The 23,907-nt window shown below is 39.6% G+C and overlaps 1 protein-coding gene across 5 annotated transcripts in view; it reads right to left on the bottom strand.

The window, feature by feature from the left end:
• The window catches only part of ZEB2 (zinc finger E-box binding homeobox 2), a 132,548-nt gene that overhangs the window by 67,470 nt on the left and 41,171 nt on the right, over positions 1-23,907 (bottom strand). Inside the window, exon 2 of one of the 5 annotated variants that reach the window (XM_060410055.1) lies at positions 1,484-6,653. The exons of 3 other annotated variants lie outside the window; for them this stretch is intronic. The gene's annotated coding sequence lies outside the window, so the exon portion shown is untranslated. The remainder of the gene's footprint in view (positions 1-1,483; positions 6,654-23,907) is intronic. One more of the 5 variants, XM_060410054.1, reaches the window with a different exon arrangement.

Raw genomic sequence — 23,907 nt, 5'->3', positions numbered from 1 at the left:
AAAATACAATTTATATTATTTTAGAAAGGCTTTCCTGGAGGGAATTAACTTTATATTCTTATAAGTTTAATAGAAATGATATATCACCTTTCTGTTAGATTGATAATTTGTACAACAGTAGTGAATATTAGATTTTAGTCAAAATGTTTCTCTCTCTCTCACACTTTTTTCCTCTCTGAGCAACAGAGTTGCTGGAAAGAGGTTAATTCTAGTATCTAATCTTACCTGACTCCTAGGAAGCTATTATCATTAAAACATATTTCAAAGCAGCTTACTGACCCCCAAGAAGTTACTGCTTTGAGTTAGACTCATGAGATCTTTTTTTTAAGCAAACAAACAAACAAACATATTTTTCAAACAGTACTCAGCCAAACACTTTTCTTTAACTCTCATCAGATTCATGATGGATGTATGTAATTGCAGTTCTTTTACAATAAGGCAAAGAGAGCGAAGTCAGTCATTGGTATTTAAGAAGCCTGTCTCTTAAGACTGAGTCTATCCCGAGTTTGTTCCATGGTGTGTTTTGAGTTTTTTCAAAGCATTTTATTTTCCGCAGTGGAATCAGCTGAGGATAGAGTGTGAGCAGTGACTCTGAATTTCCTTTGCTTTTGTCAAACTGTGTCTCAACCGTAAAGTTATTTTAACAGAGTTTATTTGCCTAGGCATTTCCTCTCTCTTGTAGTAGTGTAAGAGAAAGGGAAACAACAATTTAAAATGTAAGTACAGCTGAGTGGATTGGAGTGATTCTTCCCGCTCCTACCATAAGCAGACAGTTCAGTGATAAGTATGGGGCTTTTTTTTTTTTTTAAAGCTTTAAAAAAGTATTTATAAGTCACTTTTTGGTTTCTTGTGTTTCAACTTTCCTCAAGCAACTGCAGTAGAAATTAGGCAGGTTTGTAATTCCTAATTTCTTTCTTTCCTGGACCAGTCCTCATTACTTCTATCATGGTTAATAGTGACTCGAATGGGGAAACTTTTTTGCAAATTCTTCAATATATTGTGTATCTGGTATTTAAAAAAAAAATCATTACCCAAATTACAATAGTGGATGCCGTGAATATGTTTGGTGGAGTATCCAATAAATTACATTCAGGTAACTAATGAATCCTCCTTCCTCAGTCAACACCCCCCCTTACACACACATACACACCCCACATTGGTCTTAGACCCTGTTCTTGCACAGTCATTCACAGAGCGGCCACGGCTTAATCTCCAGTACTGTATGAGAATGCAAACAAGCAGATTTCACAATCAGATGACACTGAGACTTACATTCACAGTGCCAGACTCTCTTCACTGACTGCTCTCTCATCCTGGGCCAGCTAAGGGATCTGAGAACCTGCTGCAGTTAGAAAAAAGTCACCTGACTGCTAGGTTTCCCTCTCGTTTATTCTCAGTCACCCCAGCTCTCTTGGCCACCACCAGCCAGGCTTTCCTATCACTCTCCTGGCCAGGGAGACATCCCTCGGTATGGTACACTGACCTCTTCCTGGAGAAATGCACACAGAAGAAAATGGGCTGTCATCCTCTGTGTCTCTCCTGTATCTTGTCTTATGATCTCTTCATCTCCAGAGTCTCCCATGTGCCTGAAACACCCTTTTCTTCTAAGTTTAGGAGGACAAGTTGATTATATAATACTACCTGACATTTATGCATTAATCTCCTAACAGCAGAGCCTGTTCCTAGAACATTTTTTTACTTCATTCTCATAACTACCCTTTGAAGGGAGAAGGAGTAATTATTATCATAATTTTACAGATGAGTATACTGAGACCCAGAAATTTTAAATGAGTTTTGCCCAAATCATCCATTGTCACAGTCTGGGTCTGGTTCCTGCCTCCAGATCCTATTTGAGTCCAGATTCTCTCTGTACTTGTTTCATCACCTCTGGGGTACAGATCTAAGTAAGTACACAAAAGCCAAAGTAGGATTTCTAATTATTCGCAGAGTGTGTAACACCCTGTCTATCTGATTCAATGGATACATCTGTGCCTGGGCAGGAGAGGGAGAAGAGGTGGGAGCTAAGGCAAGGTCAAGAACTACTAAACTAAAAGTTGTGGGGAAAGAAAGTTAGATCTAAGGAAGAACACCTGGTGTACAATATTTAAACATGTATTTATGGGATAAGTGATGTCCATCACTTCAGGATAGAATAGGTTTTATCTTTGTTGGAGAACTTAATTTTTTTTTTCCCATAATACTTCATGAAAGTTGTATGCTGATCTTCTAGCCTGTTCACTCTCACCTCCCAGTATATGTGACCGTAAAACTCAAATGGATGTCACAAATGAACAGACAGCTATGTACTAAATAACTCATAAACCTATCTGTTTGGTTCACTTTTTTTTCTTCCTCAGTTAATTCTTCTTTTAGAATTTGAAGTTAGGTATTCAGTTAAAAGTGCTGTTCTTCTTTAGGTCATGAGAATGTCACTGGAGTATTAATGCTAAGACTGGGGACTGGTATATAATGTCCCAGATTCTGTAACGTACATGAGAAACTGAGTTCCTCACTTTCTAGGAACTTGAACTTGACTATATGAACTTGCCCATATTCACTGGCCGTTTTCATTCTTTCACGTTATTTGTGTTACACACGCACCAACAAGGCCCATCACCATCACATACCACCACACACTATTTCACACGTCCAGGCATTTTTATTTACTACAGTTTAAAGTAAGGAACAAAAAGCAAATTTAAAGTGTCAACCAAATTTTAATAACATTTTAAAATTTCTTGGCTTTATATTTTCTTTCCATTTTGTCATATGTTTATTTATTTAAATGATAAAATTATAACATCATTCCTTCCTTGTTTCATATTTTTATGACTGAGATATAAACTCTGGAAGCTGAGAAATTAAACTGGAAATGTTCAGAAGTGTTTCCGTTAGCATCAAGGAGAGACTTGCAACAAGGTACCTGACTTTCATAAGAAAACATTCAGAAGGGTCTTGTCAGCTGGATGGGTCTTACTGGCATTGATTCAGGCCACACTATTCACCTTGGGCATGACATAGATATACTAGATATCATGAGACTTAGACTTAAAGCATCACTTTGTAATTTTGTTCATATTTCTGATAGAAAACACAGCTGATACTTTAATTTTGTAAGAGGAAAAAAAACCCTGCCCATTCTTCTGAAATTTAAGTAGGCAGCCTTTGAAAGATCACTGGGAAAAGTCTGTATTTTCTCAGGTTTAACTAAATAATTTATGCATACTTTCACTTTGGCATGATGAAGCAATTTTAGCCTTTAAAACCCACAACTACTCAGGAGGGAAAAGGTCTGGTTCCTGCAACCTAAATAATTTAAACATCCAGGTGGAAATGCTTTCAGCATTTTCCCTGTTGGAGACAAAGGAAGAAGACTTCAGAATTTTGAGATACTAAGACTAAAGAATTGATAAAAGACCTAACCATGGATGCATTTAATTTAGAATGGAAATCCTGCAAGTTTTTGAATGATGTGGACAAGAGTGGGTGAGGTGCACTGTCTGCCTACCTGCTGTTTATAATGAACACATAGAAAACAGTAAGTCAGCAGAGCCTGAAGTCACACATATATGTACACACATATATAAATACCCACATATGCAAATAAAAATATCTATAGAAGTTAACATAAACCCAAAGCCCACGTCAATCCAAGCCTTAAGCTGGAAGCAATTAGAGTAGAAGAAACTGTGTTAAAATACACTGTGCTTTAATCCCTGGCTTCCTGGGTTATATAAGTGTGTATATCTTTCAATATATAACTAAGTAGATTAGGATGAATGAGAACAGAACGAAATGTCACTTCTGTGGGACACAGGACTGCAAAAAAGGAAAGATGCAACTACTAAAATACTAGAGGAAATTTTGAGATGTAGGTGTTGGGTATAATCTGTGCTCTGAGTCCCCAGTCTCTATGTTTTACGTCAGATTTCAGAACTGCCATGGGGAGTTTGCCTTTTCACTTGCTGGTCTGCAAGTGACATACTTGTAAAAGAGCATGGGAATTGGAACACAACCCCTACAGATTTAGAGCACAGTCTATAATCAGAAAGTTTTGAGGGTTAAAAAATTTCCTGCTGTCTTATAAACATACCCCCTAATGTATGTGGTACCTAGTGTTGTAATTTCTGATGGGAGGGAAAAACACCCAACAGCTCATACATAAAGCATTTTGGGGTTTTTGTTTGTTTGTTTGTTTTTTAATCTTTGTCACGTTCAGGTTCACTGCCAAGATGAAAGTCAGCTAAGGTTCAAAATAAGGTAACAGAGCTAAAGAGTTGGCTTCCTTTAGAGTTGAGTATGACAAAAATTATACAGGAAGGGTGACAATAAATCTTGCTGGGTATGTATTCTTTAAAATGAGTAGGGGCTTCATTCCATTTTAGGAGAAAATAGGTCTTCAATGGCATGCATTTCAACTTGCCAAAACTTTGGCCCTGTGCATTTTAGGCAGCAGCACACTGGGTCTCCTAAAGAGAGATCTTGAAGAAAATATGAAGAAAGGTTACCCTCTGAGCCAACAGGAAATGTTAAGCTTGGCCAGGGCTGCATAAAAGAGGGTTGCTGAAACCAAACATCACGTCCAGAACAAGGTCGCTGTGTTATGATGATTTCATTCTGAATGTGAAGCTGGATTTGTTTTTGCTGCAGTGGTAGGGGTGAGGGCCACCTAAGTGACGTAGATTAGGGATGTGGAACGGGAAGAGTGGTATTACACCATGGACACATCAGTGCTGCTCAGGGATTCAAGAAATATTATCGCTAGATTTAAAGAGCTTGAACATCAACGGCTAAGGATGGAATGTGAAGAGCAGCCCAGAAAGAGATTGAAGTGGGGTGTGTGGTGGTTTTTCCTTTCATTTTCTTTTCTTTCCTCCCCAGCCCCCTTTTTGGTCATCCATTGACTTTAATTAAGCCCAGCCAGGCTCTTAAGCATGGGAAACTTGGAGAACATTTTTGTTTAAAGTGACCTTGTTCCCAGGGTTTTCCCTACAACTTCTCTCAGCTCTGTTGCAAGGATGACTATCCACATTCTTGCTCTGAATCTTAGAACAGGGCACCTGGCATAAACAGAAAATTTTAATCTCGTATGAAGTATAAGACTGAGTGCTTTTTTTTCTTCAAGGAAAAAGAAACCTTTCTCCATAATCCTGCTAGTTATATTTCTTAACTGTATTATTTTAAGTCAATTAATTCAAATTTTAAAATAATGAAATTACTAGCAGAGACTCTAAACTTCTTTTAGTATATTAAATTGGGCAGATTGCTTCTCTCCTTCTAATTACGAATGTTGCAGTTACAAAAGAAACTGTCATTTTGATAGAGCAAAAGACAATCTGTCTGCCAAAAATGTCCAACCATAATTCTAAAAAAAAAAGTCATAGGCATCAAGAACATGCTACTTTGTTTGATGTACTGTCTTATTGGAAACCTAATTTGCTTTCAACCTCTGAGGTAACACATAACATAAGTTTGTGTGACTAATTTTTCTTGGAAATATGAGTAATTAGAATTAGGGGCCATTTTCATAGCAGGAGTGGACAGGTTTTTAAAAAATTCAAAGTAAATGCTAGAGTTATTTTCTTAGCTTTTTTTTTATAGCACTCCTAAAACCAAGTAGAGGGGGGCCACTGAGCTTTGTACTGGATAATGTGAGACCCCATGTAAATTGTGAGCAATTGCAAAGTACGAAAAGGTTTATTACCTAAGGTGATCCCTCCCAGAGCTCCAGGAGTGTAAAAGCATTAGGCGTGTGTTCTAACAAAGTCATAAAAATCAATAAACAGGAACCCCCCACCTGTGCAATGGCCCCAGTGTTAAGTTTTATACATGTAGTAATAGTGCATATCAATTTTCACCACCCTTCCTACGCTAGCTATTACAGGGCCTACCACCACCGGAGGGACGGCAAAAGCCACACCATTCATCCATCCCACGGAGTTGTCTACATGCCAGGCCCATTGCATCATTGTCAGTTTTATTCTATCTGCAACTGGACCAGGCTGCAGCCCTAGCTTCTCTACACCCACTCAGTACCGCAACAATTGCAAACTGTGTGCCTCTGTTTGAAAGAGTTTACAAGTCCTCCTGAAAGAGAAACAGAATCGTTGCATATGAATGCCCCAGACCCCGGAGGATCACACAATGGAAAGGGGAAAGACACGTCGTCGCTGCCACCGATATGTGACCTTGTTCAACACTGCTGTGGTCTCCGGCTTACCCACCAAGGTTTACAAAATCATCACACATTCTCGGGAAGTCTCCAGATGACCAGGTTTCTACAGCAGCTAGTTGTCATCTGTGTGCCCCTTCATAGCCAGAAGATTCCCAAAACACAGGTCACTGTTTTAGTAGATGCAGAGTAATACCTGCTAGAAATGAGGCCCTAAATATGTGGCATTTTCACCAGGTTACAGAAGTAACTACTAACATCACACTTATTTCATAATTAAAGGAAATCCTCCCACCCCACCTCCCCATTTTCACCAACAAGGCAGAAAATATGACCAAACCTGTGATCTTTGTACCACATCCACTCTTCCCCAGCCATCACTCTGTGTGGGGTGAGGGGTGGCACGGGCTTAGTAAAATCCCAGCCACTTGTTGATAAAGAGGTCTAATAACTCCAGGGCAAATACTTCACTTGGGGCATTCTAGAAAAAAAGAAAGAATGAAAGGGGAAAAATGCCCTTTGTTTTATTTATAATCCGAAGATAACTGCTCTGTAGTAACGAGGAACATTTGAGAAGATGGCCTTCTTTCAGACCCAGGACTTAGGTGAATTGTTTTCTCTATTGGGCACAGTTTTAACAGGCCTGACAAACAAAAATCAACCCTTGGCGATGACTCCTCTTCTCCTTTCCCCAGCCTAAAACCAAACCAAACCCAAAGAACCAGTAGTTTTATCTGTCCGAGGTTCTCTGATAGCGCTCACAGCACGGAAGTGCCACTCACGGGTACTTAAAGCTGCGTCATTCAGGAGCATAAAAATAGACTAAAGTTGTGCAGCAAATGAGAAATTATAATAAAACTCAAGTGCTGTGGCATGAAACAGGCAAAATGAGCCATCTAAACGTTTTCCAGAACCCAAAAAGTAAAGAAAATGGAAACTGCAACTCTAGCATGATTTGCATAAAGGTGTGTGCTAACCCCAACGCCATCTACAAGAAGAGTTGCTATGGATGTTATGAGAAAATGAGACGTTTCGAGCAATGCAAAGAAAGCGAAGCGCTGCAGTTGTGAACAGCTGGCATACAATAGATAATTTAAGGGAAAGTGACCCTCATGTATAATTTTTAACTGAAGAACTGTCAGGCTCCATTAGTTCCAATAGGGCCTGCCAGGACCAAGATTGGTTTATTGGAGTATTGTGTGAGCATAGTTTCTGAAAGAGCAGTGTGAAAACATAATATGGGGATTCAGTAAATTTAGTGTTTTCAAAAATTGTTACACATTACTTGATATACTGACATCAGTGCTCTCTGCCTCTGTGTTCAGAAGGAAAGGCCCAATAGGGTAGCAACGTCCATGGTCAACAATTTGTGAAAAAGCCCTTCCGAGCAGTTGTACTATGTTCAAAAGTAACCCCAAAAGTTAAAAGGGAAAACCAAACGGTGTCTATCGTACTGATTATTCACTGCGGTACCGAAGGCTTATGACTCAAAGGCCCTGAAGGAAATAGGGCAAGGAGCAGAAAAACCATATTACACCAATTCAACTGAAGTTCTTGTTAGGATGTATGGAATTTCCCAGACAGAGTGTGAAGGAGGTGCCACAATCTTCTTGGGGAACACAATGTGTGTGCTTCAAGTGTAAATCATAGGGAAAAAAGAGGTCACCTCTTTTCCTTCAAGTTGACCATTCAACTAAGCAAATGTATATTAAAACTTTCTTCTCACCAGGGTTATCTAAATTAAACACACAGTAAAAGGACAAGAATATACAAGTGGCGTGGGGTGATTTCAAGTAGTACAATGTTTTCTTAAAAGCAAGAATTCATGGCAAGGTAAAGGAAAGAGTGAATAGTCACGGAACTTTATGGGGAAAGGGGTCATGGAACTGGTTCGTATACAAAATACTCAGCCTGGTGTTTTGTAGCCCAGTTTCATGGGGACTATGTTTAACATCTTGTGGAACATACCATGCTTAATTTTGCTGCATGAAGTTGCGCAGTTTAAAATCTCTTTTGCCTTACCTCTCTATCCTTAGGGGGATTGGCTTGCTATTGTCTCATTGGTATTCTTTGGCGTAAATGTTTGGAGGAAATTTTAGGCACCTATATCCCAAATTAATGGGATTCTTGGCGTCCTCTCTCCCTTTTAATGTTGCACTGATGTGGAATTAATCTATTTAGGTGATTCGTCTTTGCTACAAATATTAAATAATCAAGTCAACATCTTTATACATTTAAATCTACCATTTTGTTATTTAGAGAGGCAACTATTCACTTCCATAATTACAACCACTTAACTCAAAGTCTACTAATTAGATAATGTAACTGAGCTTTCCAGGTATTATATTCTTTACTAGACACTATATTATAAGCAATCATTAGGTCAGCTACAAACGGATTTAAATACTAATGTATTTTTTAATTTGTTTTGTGACCTAAACAAGCAATCAATGTACATTAATAAGCATAATTGTTTTTTTGGCATCTGTCCATTCATTTGGTCCACCTTGACAGCTCCAGCAAACACATCAGCAAAACTCAGTAACCACAATACACTTGGAGGAACCATCAGTGACATCCTTTCAAATATACATCATGAGTTAAATTACTTTTATATGAGATGAAAACCTCTGTAGCTTGCCATAGCATCCCCCTTACAGATGTTTCAGACAAGGAGTTTGACTGATATTTCCACCTCAAACACCACTTTCAAGGGGCCATAAAACAAGCCTTAATGAGGTGATAAATGTGTTTACCTTTGATTAGGTGAGCTGCTCGATAAGATAACATAGAGGACCACTTTCCAAGAGTAAATATGTATAGAAACTGCTGGCCACTACCATTCTGTCAGGATTCTAGAGGTAAGCAGAGCTGGAATGGGACGACCTCACTTCACCAATGCATCTTTCTGTTGGAGAATTTGGTTTTGCCAATGGAAAGAGCAACATCTATAAGAAATCTCTGAATAACCTGTGGACTATAACAGTTCTTCGAAAATCCATTCCTGGACTCTAAGACTCTGTGTTATTATTCAACTCGACCACAGCTCTTCCCAAGAAACAGCACAGCTGCTTTCTTCTTCGTCTGTTTCTGTGGGGGCCAGCCCATGTCGCACTAGTGGTACAGAATCTGCCTGAAATGCAGCAGACACAGGAGTTTAATCCCGGGGTTGGGAAGATCCCCTGGAGGAGGGCATGGCAACCCGCCCCAGTATTCTCACCTGGAGAATCCTCATGGACAGAGGAGGCTGGTGGGTCACAGTCCAGAGGGTGATGAAGTGTTGGACACGACTGAAGCAACTTATGTATATGAGGGCTGAGATTTTGTTTCCATCATCTCTGCATCCTCTGAGGCTGGTATGGTACCTGGCCCATGGTTGATAGTAACTAACATCTTTTGAATGCGTGAATTTTGTTGTTCTTGTTATTTTCTAGAGTCACTGGAGCCATGTTTCCTGATCCCAGAGATCCTGCTTATGTGGTAGGGGTCTTGTATCTAGTCTTAGGTATGTAAATTTTGAAACTGGGTTGCAGTGAGCAACCACCAAGAGCACAGTCCACTAATATACCCTCTCCTCATCTCAGCTGACCTTCCTACGGGGTGACTCTTGGCATAGTCACCACAAAGGTACTGTGGTTTGATTTCACAGGAGGAGACCGTTATCATTTGGTCCTTGACAACTTCCGCAAACAGTTGCTCTTCGGCTCACGAGCAAACATACAACTGATAAAATTGTGAAGGAAAAAATAAAGCCAACATGGCACTCTCACCACACGACTTGCACGCATTCTAAAATAAAAGAAATATGAATAAAAGGTAACTTATTCAGTGTCACTCGTACATATTTATAGTTCAAAAATTAGTCAAAGTTTATGTCCTGAGGTTGCACCTACAGGAAGCCAGATGTGCCTTCTGCCTGTGACCTAAGACAGGCCTAGAGCAACTACTAGATAATTTCTCGCTCATCCTCTACACCGTTGATCGCGGCGGCTTTCTGAGGTGAGAGAAACTGACAGCACTAACTCTCCAGGGCAGAACTTTCCAGTCAAGTGGATCAACGGACTGAAAATCTCTTATGAATAGTCATTAGGCCTTCATTACAAACCCCTCAAAACCCAGTTCTCTTTTCGCAACCAAATGCCTTTTGTCATCTTCACAAGGTGCATCATTTAATTACCAATTGATTTCTTTATATATGACAACATGTCAGATAGCAAAATACAGTGTATCTCCCTTAGGGGGAGAAGTCTGTTAACTATCAGTATGCCAGGTTACAGAATTATCTGAAAAACAGGCACCCTGCATACCGTTTCTTCCATTTACCTACTTTTTCTAACATCTGAGTTTCTTTTTGTTTTAAAAAGCCAATAAAAGGAAAAAAAAAAAGAAGAAAGCTAATGAGAATCCTGATGGGAGTCCTCCCATACCCTGCAACACTTTCAAATGAGAATACATGTTAAGCTTTCTCTACCTTAAAAATGAATACTCCCCAACATATAGGGAATGTAGAGTGAATTCCAAAACACAACTATCTGCAGAACTACCACAGCCCATCTTTACACATAAAAAAAGTAAAATAAAATGTCAGACAATTGTTCTCATTATACCAAGAATTTCCTCAGCTTCTGACTTTAGCTAACGCGCTAAATCTTCCGCTGTGCAACGACTGCCTGATAATCAAGTCAGTACTGTATTAATAAGCTGAATAATCAGGGAATTTCAAAAATGTACAGGACTATTATACCGTAACAATAAAACCTCAAACGGAGTAAACCAGGGCAAGTGCTGAAGGTAGGCGTCAGAAAATAATGAAAGCAGTGTTGCAGCAACGCGCTCCATTGTGTGGTGGTGTAAATGCCTGCTTCTTTCATTCACAGAAGCCACATTACATGAGTCCGAATGTTCTCAGAGCGCCAGTGTGCCTGGTTGTGCTAGAACCTGGCACCGACAGGCACTGAGAGCTGACATTATACCGTAGGATGTGCTGCAGGTGTGCAGGCCTGGGAACGCGCTCTAATTACATATTTTCCTGCCGCGCAACAATTAAGGTCGCCAAAATAATTGCCAGTTTCTTAATCCCTCTCTAACAAGACTGACAGAAGGAATGGTTTATTTTTCTCTGGTTGTTTGGAAAGTGTTCCTCAAGATTTTGGTTTTCTATGGAACTGCATAAAACTAATTCTTATGTTCAGATGTGTGATTATACCTATTGTTTAAAAAAAAAAAAAAGGCCTGTCTTTGCACTGTAGTAAAAACTAAAATAATGAAAAAAAAGTGAACTGTATAACTTGGTAGGTGGTTTAAACATTGTTCCTCTTAGAGAAGGTACCTTTTTTTTCTTTTAAGACCTTATGTTTCTACCCTCTGAACTGCTCAAATCATATGGAATGTTAAAGTGTGCTAAAGGGGAGAAAAAGCCGACCACAGGAAAACACAGACGAAATAGGTGTCTTCACTCATTGAGTGCTGGTTCTTAACCTTTCGGGAGGTCACAGAGCCTTTTAAAAATCTGATTAACTGTATGGACCCACTGCCCCAAAAATGCATCAATGTACAAAATGTTGCACGCAATTTCTGCTGGTCTACAGATCCCTTAAAAATCCATTAATGAAAGTCAGGGAAAGAACCCCAGTCAACTAACAAAAATTATTTATATACCTCCCTTCATTCACCCATCCTTGCATCCTCTGAGCTCTCTGACCATCACATGATGGTCTATCTACCACAGGCATCAGGAACTTAGTCTGTGGGATTTATACTCTTAGCTAAAACCCCATTTATTACATTATCATTAGTTGTCAATTTCCCATTTTGGTCGGGCTAATTGGTCAGAGCTGAATCATTTAGGGAATTTTGAGCCAGCTTATTCATTCTTGCCCCCTCTCCTACAAATCAGAAGATGGCAGTGCGGACTGATTGAGTACTTAGCAGACAAACTGAAGTTATGTCAAGCGCATTACGATTTAACACACGCTGAATGGTAGGGGCAGCAGATGTAACTAATGGGGTTAGGGAGAGGAGAAGCTTGAGTGCAGAGAGAGGGGATGCAAGGGAAACAAAAGTGATTGTATCGGTAATAGAGACTTCAAAGGGGAGTACTTGGGAAGATTTGGGGGGGGGGTGGATCTGGCAAATGGAAAAAGAGGCACATCTGCCTATAGAGTGGCTGATACAGGAGAGAGAGGAAAGGCCTGCCAGGAGAAAAAGCAGTGGAGGGGAATCAAAGGCAAGGAAATGTACAGCTGCAGAAGAAAGGAAGCTCGATTCTATTTGTGGAGGCAATGACACCAGGCCTCATGCGGTTGGAGCTGGCCCAAACTGTCCTGCTTGGAGTGTCCCATCCATGAGACATCTCGCTAAGTTGGAGTCAAAAAGTAGCTGTAATGATTTCTTCTTGGTGTTTGCAAATAAATTCATCCTGAGGTTTGAAAAACTCTTTCATTACAAGACTGGTGTGTGGTTTAAATATGCACTGCTCCTCCCCTCTGCCTCCCTCCCCCGCCCCACCCCGTTTTTTTTTCTGCTTTGGATGTTTCAAAACATTGTTCGGTCCAAAACGACTTGCTTGGGTAGACAACTGAAGTTTGAGTTTTATGGATAAAAGTGAGGGACAGGACTGCTGTTCCTCTTCTTTCATGAGACAAATGAGATATTTTGTTTCTTACTTGAGGTGGCAGATGCCTGAATCCCAGTGGCAGAGAGAGAGAGAGAGAGACTCTGTGTGTGTGTGTGTGTGTGTGTGTGTGTGTGTGTGTGTGCACACTACTGACAGTACAACAGGAAGTGGGGAGACAAGGACAAGGACCAAGTCATTAAGCAGCATCAGGAAGGAGTGAAGGTGCTATAACTTTACAAATCACATCATATACTGGGGTGCTGTTTCCACCACCAGTGGATAACTCCTGTCCTTACTCACGTGGCAAATGCCACTCCTTTTGTAAGGCCAGCTCAAGCGTGTCCTTTCTTATAGCCGTGCTGACCTGTTTAGCAGAGGGCAGCTCAGTTCCTCCTTGTGCATAAATAGCATCAAGGACTTACCTTGATCATCACTGAATTCAGTCTATCTCAAAAACCATGGCTTTCTTGACTATGTATTGAATACTAAATACTTACTGAATATTCAATTTTTGAATATTTACAATGTGTCAGGCTCTGACCCTGTCAAGCTGTTCTTTCTGACACTGATCCCTGAGGCTTAGTGAGAACTGATCTTTGGTGCTAAAGTAGTACCTGGTACCTGGTAAGTAGCTTCTGTTTGTTAAATATAATAATGAATGAACTGAACATAAAATAACTTCTGTTGGCATGTTTATAGTAAAATTCTTCCAATAGGTGTAAGATTAAAAAAAAAATAGTTCTTTCACATAGAAGTGTACTCGTTGTTGAAATAAGTTTTAGAAAGGTGGCAGTTCAGCTCTTGGTTTAAAATCCCAATTGTAGTACAGGTAGACACTTCCTGGGCATGACCCATACACAAACTAACACACAGCCTTGCACAGGGCACACTAAGTAGATGTCTGTGAATTCATTTTCGATGTACATAAATGCCATCAGTCACTCCTGGGCATTTCACAAACACTGGCAAGACTAGTCTGCTGACCTCGTAAGCACCTCAGACTCCCTATCAGACACTATTTGGGCAATTCTACATCTACCTCATAACAGGCTTTTTTTCTAACCCAATTTCCTTGACCTGTGTTTTCCTTCTAACCAGACTTCAGAGACAAAGGCAGAGCAGTAAATCATTTTCTTAGAAAAACACTATCAGGCTATTTCGGTCATTTGCGCTGTTACTTATATGCTGTACCTGAAAAGTAATTCTGAGATGGTGTTGCTCACTAAATTCTCTTTTCCTCATTATCATTATTACTTCAAAATGATCATTAATTTGCTCTTTGGCTTTTTAAGTGGGAAACATCAAAGAAAGGAAAGTTCTTCCTAATTTAACTTTTCTTGAAAGGTAACTGATTTACAAACAAATTACTTGTGCCTTGTAAGGAAGAGCCAAACGTGTGTGCTCATTTGATACATTTTCAGGGGCTACAGTGTGGAAATGAAACCCTAGGAAGCTTCTGTGTGATCCACAAACAACTTCACGGTGTATTACATGTGCATCAGATACAGAGACCAAACCCTCTGAGCTGCAAGCAACCTGCCATGCAGAAGCCTGGCTTGGCAATGCCTTGAACAGCTTATTTAAATTACAAACTTTCCTGCCTCTACTTACAGGTGATTTTGAAAGTTCGTTCTATAAACTAAACAGCTTCATCTCCAGTCTTTCTTTCTTAAATCATACATACATCTTCTTTGAAAGTGACTGTTTCATCTCTCTCTTAAAAGCTTATCACCTTTGCAAAGAAATTGCCTTCAGAGTAAAAATGTATCTAAAACATGCATGAAGCTTAAACAAATATTCCAACTTGAGGGCAAATAATGTTAGAGACATGCCTAGGATTTCCAGGATGAAGTTTGCCTTGAAATCACATGAGAAGCATGCTGAAGTCATAACTTTATAGTGTAAGATGATCAAAGGCAAGTATTAATACTTTTTTTATCAGCTCACCTTCTAAACAATATTTCAGTAGATTTCCTTTCACACAGTGATATTTGTAATAAATGTTCTGCCTTTGTTTTAAAGTCAGTCTGTAGAAAGATGACATCAGCTTAGCAAACAATAAAGTGCCTGTAATATTGTCTCCAGAGGGCTGTTACATTTACTTTGTAGCAGTAAAATTCAATTTTCAAAAAACACTACATGAATGATGTTAGGTTATTAACCCTATCACCGCCGTAAAACTATCATCATTGTGTGCAGAATGTAGGTCACTTTCCAGAATCCCTAAGTTGCTTTTTTTTTGTTAAATAATCCATTTAAGCTTCTTTTCTCTCCTATAACCTTGGTTGTGTCCCTTCCTTTGGGGGAAAAAAAAAATTCCAGCATTTAGTCAGCAGACTTGAACAAGATCCCCACACTTGCACTCTGAGGCTCTTGTCCTTTGTTGCCCCCGTGTTACGCCTCTCAGTTGGAAGTAGCCCTCTGCATTAACTTTTTTACCAAAACCTGTCATCCTCGAATTAAAATCTGTGTTTCTTGCCAGGTTTTCCAACTGGCAGAGTCCTAACTCTCACAGTTCTAGGACAAAACGAAAAATGAGGATGGGCCTCATTGCAAAGGCTGAACCCCTCCTGCCTTTCAAGACCTTGAACACAAACACTTTAAGTTCTGGACCTGAAAGCAACTCCCTTCCTGGGCAGGAGTGAAAACCATATACACCTGATAAGAGCAATGGAAATCTTTCGTGTTTTGAAAGAATCTTTATCAACACCACATCGGCATGCAAAGAGTTAACTAGTTAAACTTCTACGAACCCCCACAGTAACTTTCCAAAAGCTGACAATAAGTAAAAGAAGTGCTGGTTATCCATTTTTTAAAGGGATGGGATTGGTTTTAGAAGAAAGGGAAAGAGGATCAAACACCTCAATGCAACAAAAGGTTGTGTCAGAAGGCCCTCAATCACAAACCTCCTTCAACAACAGATATTCCAACCTTCCAGAGCAGTTACCCAGGCAGCGCAGCTAAAAAGTTCCCTGACATGAAAAGAACAAAAACCAAAGGGACAGAGGTAGTTATTGTCATGCACACTCCTCTCCCTCTCTCTCTCTTTCTCTCTCTACTTTTTTTTTTTTTTTTGGCTTGGGCTTTTCCCTCCCCCATGAAACTTTTGCATAAGCTGTTAGAGAAAAGTGATGGTGTGGCTCACAGAAAAGAAATCCCCTATTTGTAAGCTACCTCCTAGGTGGTGAGGTAGACCTCGTGGATTTTCTGTAAGAAACACCTGATGAATGGAGAGATCACTGACATGAATACTTCCAAACAGTCCTCTGAAATTATAAGCATAATTATAGCCCTGTAAATATGGTCAATTTTCCCTTGAAAACACTTGGGTGGTTTTTTTTTTTTTAATTGATGTTTTCTTCCCAGACAAATTCTGTCTTCAGCGCACAGTGGATGCAAGTTATTTGCATTTTCTGTGTTGGGTCTTAGAGGTATCTTTACAGCATATACGAATTTTCCACTAAAATGTAAATTATTAACAAGTTGGAGTTTTCATTTGTTTTATCTCCTGATGTGAGATCTAAATAAGTATGCAGAAACACTTAAAATTCTTACCATTTCTCTGTTTTCTGAGAAATAAATCTCATGCATACTGCACAGGATATTTTCTTACGCATATCATGCGTCCTTGTAATGGGGAAAAAAACTAATTTGAGGGGAAGCACTATACGTTTCCTGGAGACTTAGTTGTATAAGCAAAGAGTATTAACCCAAAGGAGCATCTGGTCACATTTTTGTCGTCATCATCATCTTCATAATCACCCTCAAAAAGCACCATTTAAGTCTTCATTATTACCTACATGGATATCAGCCATATTCAATTAACTTTGTCCTTGATTTCTAAGACATACGCTACTGTTAGAGCCAGATTAAAGGGACTCAGTTTTGTTGTCCAATTTTATATGCAAGAATAAAAGAGCACAGTGCAGGGTTACTGAGAGGGATGTGATTGGGTGGTTGTCCTTTGAGATACTATAATAATAACAACAACAAAAAACATTCAAATGGTGCTTACTATGTGCTAACAGTGTTCTACATAAATTACCTCTTTTTTTCCTTCTCAATAGTCCATTTTACAGATGAGGAAACTGAGGCTAATGGGTGTTAGCTGACTTGCCCAGTGTCACAGACAGCAAGCGGCAGAGCTAGAAGTTTTGCACCCGGGGATTCTCTCAACAACCACAATTGGCTGGACCAGAATGGAGGAAAGGAAGGACTAAGGAAAGATGCAAAGTTTCTGGATCTGCCACGTAATGGTGCATATCAGGAATCTTTGTAGCTGAAGGGTTTCTGAAGTAGTGAGCAAAGGCTTCCATAAACAATAGTGGGCTTACTTTGGAAAACAGAGGAAAAAGATGGGAGCAATTAGGAGCTAGCTAGAGGAAGAGGTGAGACATAGAAAGAGAACATCTGAGCAGAGTCCGGAGAGCAGCTGGCAGCCTCAGTGGGACCCAAAGAAAATGATGGACCAGTTAAAAGAGACAGACAGAAAAGGGAAAGTTCATCAGTGGTGTTAAATAAAGCTGAAGTTTGATATGCTCGTATGGAGGCAGAGAGGGAAGAAGGCCACAAATTCCCAGTGGGTCAAAGCCAAAGCCTAGACTAAGACCACAACTATGAAAATGAAAAGGAAGGGGGTGGATTCAGGAAATGTTGGCCAGAAAAAAGTGGCAACGGCCGGTAACAGACTGGATGTGGGGAGTGAGAAAGACAGTGGTGAGGCCAAAATAACTCTGGAGTTCCTGGTTGGGAGGTCCATGATAGGGTGGTACTTCCCAGTGCAGCGGCGAACTGGGCAGATAAGGAAGATGAGTAGCTTTTGGCCATGATATTTAATTGGCCGATGTCAATGTAAGTTTCGAAGTCTCTCGTGGGATGAGTACTATGAGGTTCTAAAGCGTGGCTGCTTTCACTGGTGAGCACCTCGACCCTTTCAATAGAGGTCAGTGTTTTAGTAGCTGGAATATCAGGGAAGAGACTGTCAGGTGTGTAGGAATCTGACAAGGGAGGCGTGGATGTTGTGTTGCTAAAGATTAGACTGTGCACATGAGGAATGCCAGAAAAATGCCCTAGAACCAGAGGTGTAGAGTTGGTTACAGAGATGTAGGAAAATGGAACACCACTTCTAGTGTGGAACAGAGCAAAATGATTTAAGAAAATACTTCAAGCTAAGTCATGGCCAACACTTCATATCCTGGGCTTTCTCTCCTCTAGGTATCACAGCACAATAATTCATGGTTTAAATGCAGGCCACGTAAACTGCCTTATGTAAAAAATTAAAAAGTATCTATCAAAAATTGTGGGCTTCCAAGGTGGCTCAGTGGTAAATAATGACAATGCAGGAGACTTGGATTAGATCCCTGGGTCGGGAAGATCCCCTGGAAAAGGAAATGGCAACCCACTCCAGTATTCTTGTCTGGGAAATCCTATGGATAGAGGAGTGTGGCGGGCTACAGTCCCTAGGGTCACAATGAGTCGGACACGACTTAGCAACTAAACAACAACACAAAATTGTATAGGATAATTCCTTCAACTTCTGGGGTCAAATATTTCTTTAACGATTCCTCCAGTTTTCCCAAGTACTGTTCTGGGAGAGAAAAGTTTATTCATAAAATATTCACATTAAAAAAAAAAAAACCTCCCCAATGCCTCCTCCTGGGTTCACCAGTGTTTACAAACATGCAGCCTTGTGAACAGTCTTGCCTGAGCAGTCGTGAGCAGTGATCTTCCTTCACATAGAGTACTGGGAAAGGAGGGTATTATTTCAGCTGGGAGAGGAACAGAGCTCTGGGATGAGACTGACTGATTCAGACCAGATGGGTGGCCACAAGTAGGTGCGACAAAAATAGAAACACATTGCAGACATTCCAGGCACTGTCCTCCTCCCCTGGCCAGGAGGTGGGTCGCCTGAGCTGCTCACTTATCTACTTTCTAACGTGCTCTCTAGTCAAAGAATGTTGATGCCACTAACTCTTTTCCTTCATGTTAGCAGCCTGGCCACATGGCATCCGACTGGAAGTTCCATTTAAAAAGTTAAACGACCATTGTCCAGGTTTCCCCATAATTAAGCCCACACAAAGCATTGCATCTAGAACTTAAATGTGTTATTATTTCAATTTTCCTTTCCATATGTAAACTAGCACACTGGAAACTTTTCTGACACTTACCTCCTGAAGAAGAAGAGTATATTTATAAATGACACTACCATTGTAATCACTGATCAGAATCTAATTTACAGGGCCTAAAAGAGTGCATATAAGGACTGAGAATTCTAACCCCATTTACAGGCATTTTAACCATAAGTTTTTGAGCCTGAGGACTCTCTTAGGAGAAAAAGAGAGGACCTTACATGAGATAACCACAACCCACTCATTTTTCTCAAGTCACCATATGATATTTAAGGTTTTTCTTGGGTTATTTTGGCTTTAATTTCAATAAATTAGTGAATTTTGAATTTATAAACAAAGGTTAAGGGTTTATTATCTTGACAATATCTGGAAAAAGAAACACAACATTTTTATTTATTACAAGAATCATTTTCTTACTTGAAAGGAAACTCAACAAGCATGGGAAATTTTCTATCATTCAAAACTGAACTGTAGAAATTATGCACAAATTTGAATATTTATCGAAATTGAAGGAAACTCCCAAAGCTTTTTTGTAAAATAATATAAAACCTAGAGAAATGGCGAGCATTCAATAGCAGCCCCGTGGCATTTAAACAAGTACAGGGGAGGCTCTGTCATAATAAGAGGAAGGTTTTCTCACCCTCTACCTCAAATGTCCTGCCCTGTTTTGTCCCAGCATGAAGTTGGGAGTTTATGTGTTCTCACAGAGGACTGAAACTATTACCTACTTGTTATAAACCTTCTCAGATTTCACTGCTGTGGGTTAATCTGTAGGTCTTGATTGACATCCTTGGCTGTCTCTCACACTCGCTATGAAGTTCACATGTACCTACCACCCGAAAGGCAAGGCAGAACATTGTTTTCACTTTGCTCTCTGTTTTCAACTAAAAACTGATTCCTCAGATATAATTTTGAGGCAGTTGCATAGGAAGGGAGTTATTCTTTTAGTTTAAAAGTTACATGTATGACAATTTTTTTTTTTTTTTCCACAGAGTGCTTGCCCATAGCTGTCACGACACCCATCTGGAATAGAGATTCTATGGAAGACCTTGCTCATAAAGGTATTTATTCATTTTTCTGTGTCATAACAATTCCTAGAAGTAAGGTACCAGCGATAGACAGCTCTTGAATTTACTCTGCCAGTCGGTTTCCGCCTTTAAAAAAATTATTCTTGTGCAGGTGGAGATTAGCATATGAAAAATGCTTTTAATTTTGTCCACTCTCAGACTTACCTATCTGTCAAAGCCATACTTGTGACAGCAGTTGGGTTCAACTTATCTCTACTTTCCCACCTAATAGCAGGTTTTAAATAGTCCGTGGGCTCTTAGTTATTTGTAAGCTGAGTTCATTTGACTCCCTTTCTCAAAACAAACACAAATAAAATACAAAGACACCAAACTGCCAGTTCAGTTTCTGAATATTACAAATAAACACAATCATGCCCAGGAATCTGTGACAATGACTTCCTTTTGACATCAGGTAATCAAGTAGCCAGCGCAAAGCATCTCTTGACAGCTATTTCAGGATGCCCTGTGGTTCTTTCTGTGTGGAACTTAGTTTACATACTGCGCCCCTATAGTAATATTTTACATTGACGGTTTTTTCTGCTGCTCATCTTTTTCCTCACGAAATTGAACCTGCCTAATTTTGCAGTTCTCAATTGCACCATTTGATTGGTGCAAACCACAGCTTCACAGAATGGAGTGAAATGAGATGCCCCTGTGTTGGTGTGGCTGTGGCTCTATTATGGATTCATGCTTCACTAAGTGACAGGATTCCCAGAGGGCAGTACCTATCGTGAAGTGGGCCTCACAGGGTTAATGGGGGCTGAATCTCAAAACAGACACGCAGCTCAGTACACCTACTCCCGTATAAAGAATGAGCAGTAAATATGTGTATGCAAATTCTATTTCTATTAAAGGACACTTAAGTTATGGTGGAAAAGTAGAATGCTCTTTCTCACCATTCAAACTAGAAGAAGATCAAGGGCACAGGCCAACTTGCCCTCTTCAAAGGGACCAAGCTGAAGGTAGCACCTGAAACAACTTTGCCCTACCACCTACAGGCCTGAGACTGGAACAGGAAGAAAGTTCTCATGTGAAAATAAACTAGCTCAGTCTTCTCTCAATTAGCTTACTTCTTGATATTTTACTAGTTTTATTGTTTTACTGGGTATTCAGCTGTCACAACTCAGACGATCCCAAAATGATCCCATATATTAAAAATAAAAATTATTTGCCACATTAACCTGATGTCTTAATGAATGGGCCGACATCGCGGGCATTTCACGTGTTGGCTCCTCATTTCACCCTGCCTTGACATCATCAAAATTCTCCTGGTTTGGATAGTAAGAGGTGAGTGGACACTAGTCAAATGCAACTTTCAGTCTTAATTTACTTCGGTCATTTAAAAATGTTCATGGGACAATGAAACAAAATTTATACATTATCTACTCTCTTGGGTAAATACTGGTCTTAATAATAAACTGTCTGGGAGATGCATGAAACCTGTTTCCTTTCTTATCAATGTTTTCCTGGCCATCAGAGCTAAGGCCCTACTCTATTTTAAATTTAACTATGAAAATGGGCAGTACCCAAGAAAACGCTAGCACAATTCCAGATAAAATATACTGTTGTGAAGCTGAAAAGTGCATACAAAGCAAGCTGCATTATTAGAATGTTTAAATATTAATTATACTGCTGTGTAGTAAAGATGATCAAGTATGAGTGTCAACTAATTTTCTAAAAGCTGCAACATTTACTTTCATCTAAACTTCCTTTGTTAAACTAAAACTAAAAGCCCAGCAAGTTTAGTCTACTTGAGTATGTTTATTTTTATTGGTTTCTGCATAATTTTTTTCTACCATAAACCAACTTTAACCCCTTTTCTGTAATCTCTGCCAGTATAACTCCAATAGCACATCATAAAATTCCTATAATTCTTCAAAGCCACGGAGTTGGAAAGGAAAGGCTTGGGCATTTTGTAACAAACGCCAGCTCCAAGCTTCAGCCAATTATGTTTAACTCTTGCAAACCTACTTTTTGTGTGTGCTTGTGGAGAAACCCAGAGGTTTATGCTGTGTGGTCACTTTCGTTTCCATCATAAGCATTCTTCAGTTGCTTCTGAGTTGGAAGCCACTCGCATTTGGTGAAGAATATCCTGGTGGAGGTAGATAGGACCTAGCTCTGATAGCTGCAGAACCCAGGCTGACAGATGGGTAGACAGATGTACAGAGCCATGTACAATCACAGGGACTTCTTACCTTATGCACAAGCCTTTCCTGTTGGAGATGAGGTGGTGTGGAAAGCGGACATTAAAATGAACTCGGGTGATGGAGAAGTTGGGCAGGATCCCTGCCACTTTCCCCCTGGTTGCTTTTCCTAGCACCTACTGTTCTCTTAGACTGCAAAACAGCTACTAGAATCAGGCAAGAGAATCACTTTAAGATTCTTAAGAAGAGACAAAGGAAGAGCATGTGTGTGGAGAGAGACGCTCGGGTTTCATCCCGTCACCCATGGTTGCCCAGCCAGGGTTTCCCACCTGAGACAGATTGTGACTCGTGTTCGACTCACTCATGCACGAGAAGCAATACACAAGTTCAGTGTAAAGCCACTTTAAAAGCTCATCGGGTGCATACTTTACTTGTACAAAATACCTTATTCATGACGGAGCAGTGAGGGCCTAGGTAATTACTTGAATCAAGGTGGCCTCAGAAGTGTTTAAATCTACAAGGACACTTAGAGCATGAATAATGCAAAATAATTTGCATCTAAATTTTTTAAGTGTTCTTTATTCAAAAACTAAAATGCAGTTCCGATTAAAGTTTGATGAGTGAAAGCTGAGCACTTCGTACCCACTGTGAAACGTCTCCTGTATGTGGAAATTATTTCAGACAGTGGTGAAGGGACAAAAGAGTTTTAGTTTAGTTTTTTTTTTTTATAATTTAAGATGTGACTAAGTTGTCTTTCTTTTAAGTTTAACTTTCTTAGGTTTTGTAGTGGCCACCAAGGTAATTCCCAGAATTTATCTGCTACAAATCCAAATTTCAATCCAACCCCTTAGGAAACACAATGAAAACACTTTCTTAGACACAGTAATTTGCCAAACAAAATAACATTTGCATTCCAAGCTAATGCAATGCAACTTTCTTTCTTTTTCTCTCACCTAAAAGTTTTTTTTTTTTCTTTTTCTCTCATCTAAAAGTTTTTATTCAAATTATTCCTCTTTTGGAATCACTAGACACAAAATATTTCTGTTCTCCCCAAAGCTTAGGATATCCCATGTCATTTCCTTGCTACTCTATCTATATTGCTGTGTGAACTGACATTATTTAATATGTTACTGCTGAATCAAATTTTCAGTGCAAAGTTGAGCAGTTGTCAGTATGTTAACTCACACCTTTTTAGGAAAACAAGATTGAACAGTTGAAAATCAATTAAGAACCCAAGGCAATTTTGTCATAATAACATATCAAAATGTTGATTATTACTTTAAAATAGCCTTTCTTTATCTAGTTTCCCAAGGTTGAACATTTTGAAGATTATTTCAAAGGAGTACTATAGTTAAGATTAAATAACCCCCTTCTCAATTTGTAAATACTTTTGTCAGGGCTTTAAGAAAAGAAACCAAGTCATAATTCAAAAATAAGTTTTCCTTTTAGTTTGCACCCTCTATTATCACTTGGGCTGCATAACTTATCCTGGAATGTCACCACGTTTGTGCTTCATTTAATTTTGTGAACATTTGAGACACTGACAATTCAAGAAATTGCCACTGTTTCCCGGATTCTTGTGGTATGGAGCTCTTCTAGCCATGTGGTTAGGGAGCTCTTCTAGCCCTTCTTTTCTACCTGAGATCAAAGCAAAGTTCAATTAGAAAATAGGCCTTTCTCATCTGGTTCACAAGCCTTCTTCGTGGCTGTGTTGAGGTGGAGAGTTGGAATCAAGTAGAGAAGGCAGTGCATGTCTGACCAGGTTAGCAGCAGACCTGAC

This window comes from Ovis aries, chromosome 2 (genome assembly GCF_016772045.2).
Source record: "Ovis aries strain OAR_USU_Benz2616 breed Rambouillet chromosome 2, ARS-UI_Ramb_v3.0, whole genome shotgun sequence".
NCBI classification, from domain to species: Eukaryota; Metazoa; Chordata; class Mammalia; order Artiodactyla; family Bovidae; genus Ovis; species Ovis aries.
This window is presented reverse-complemented; position numbering and strand designations above follow the sequence as displayed.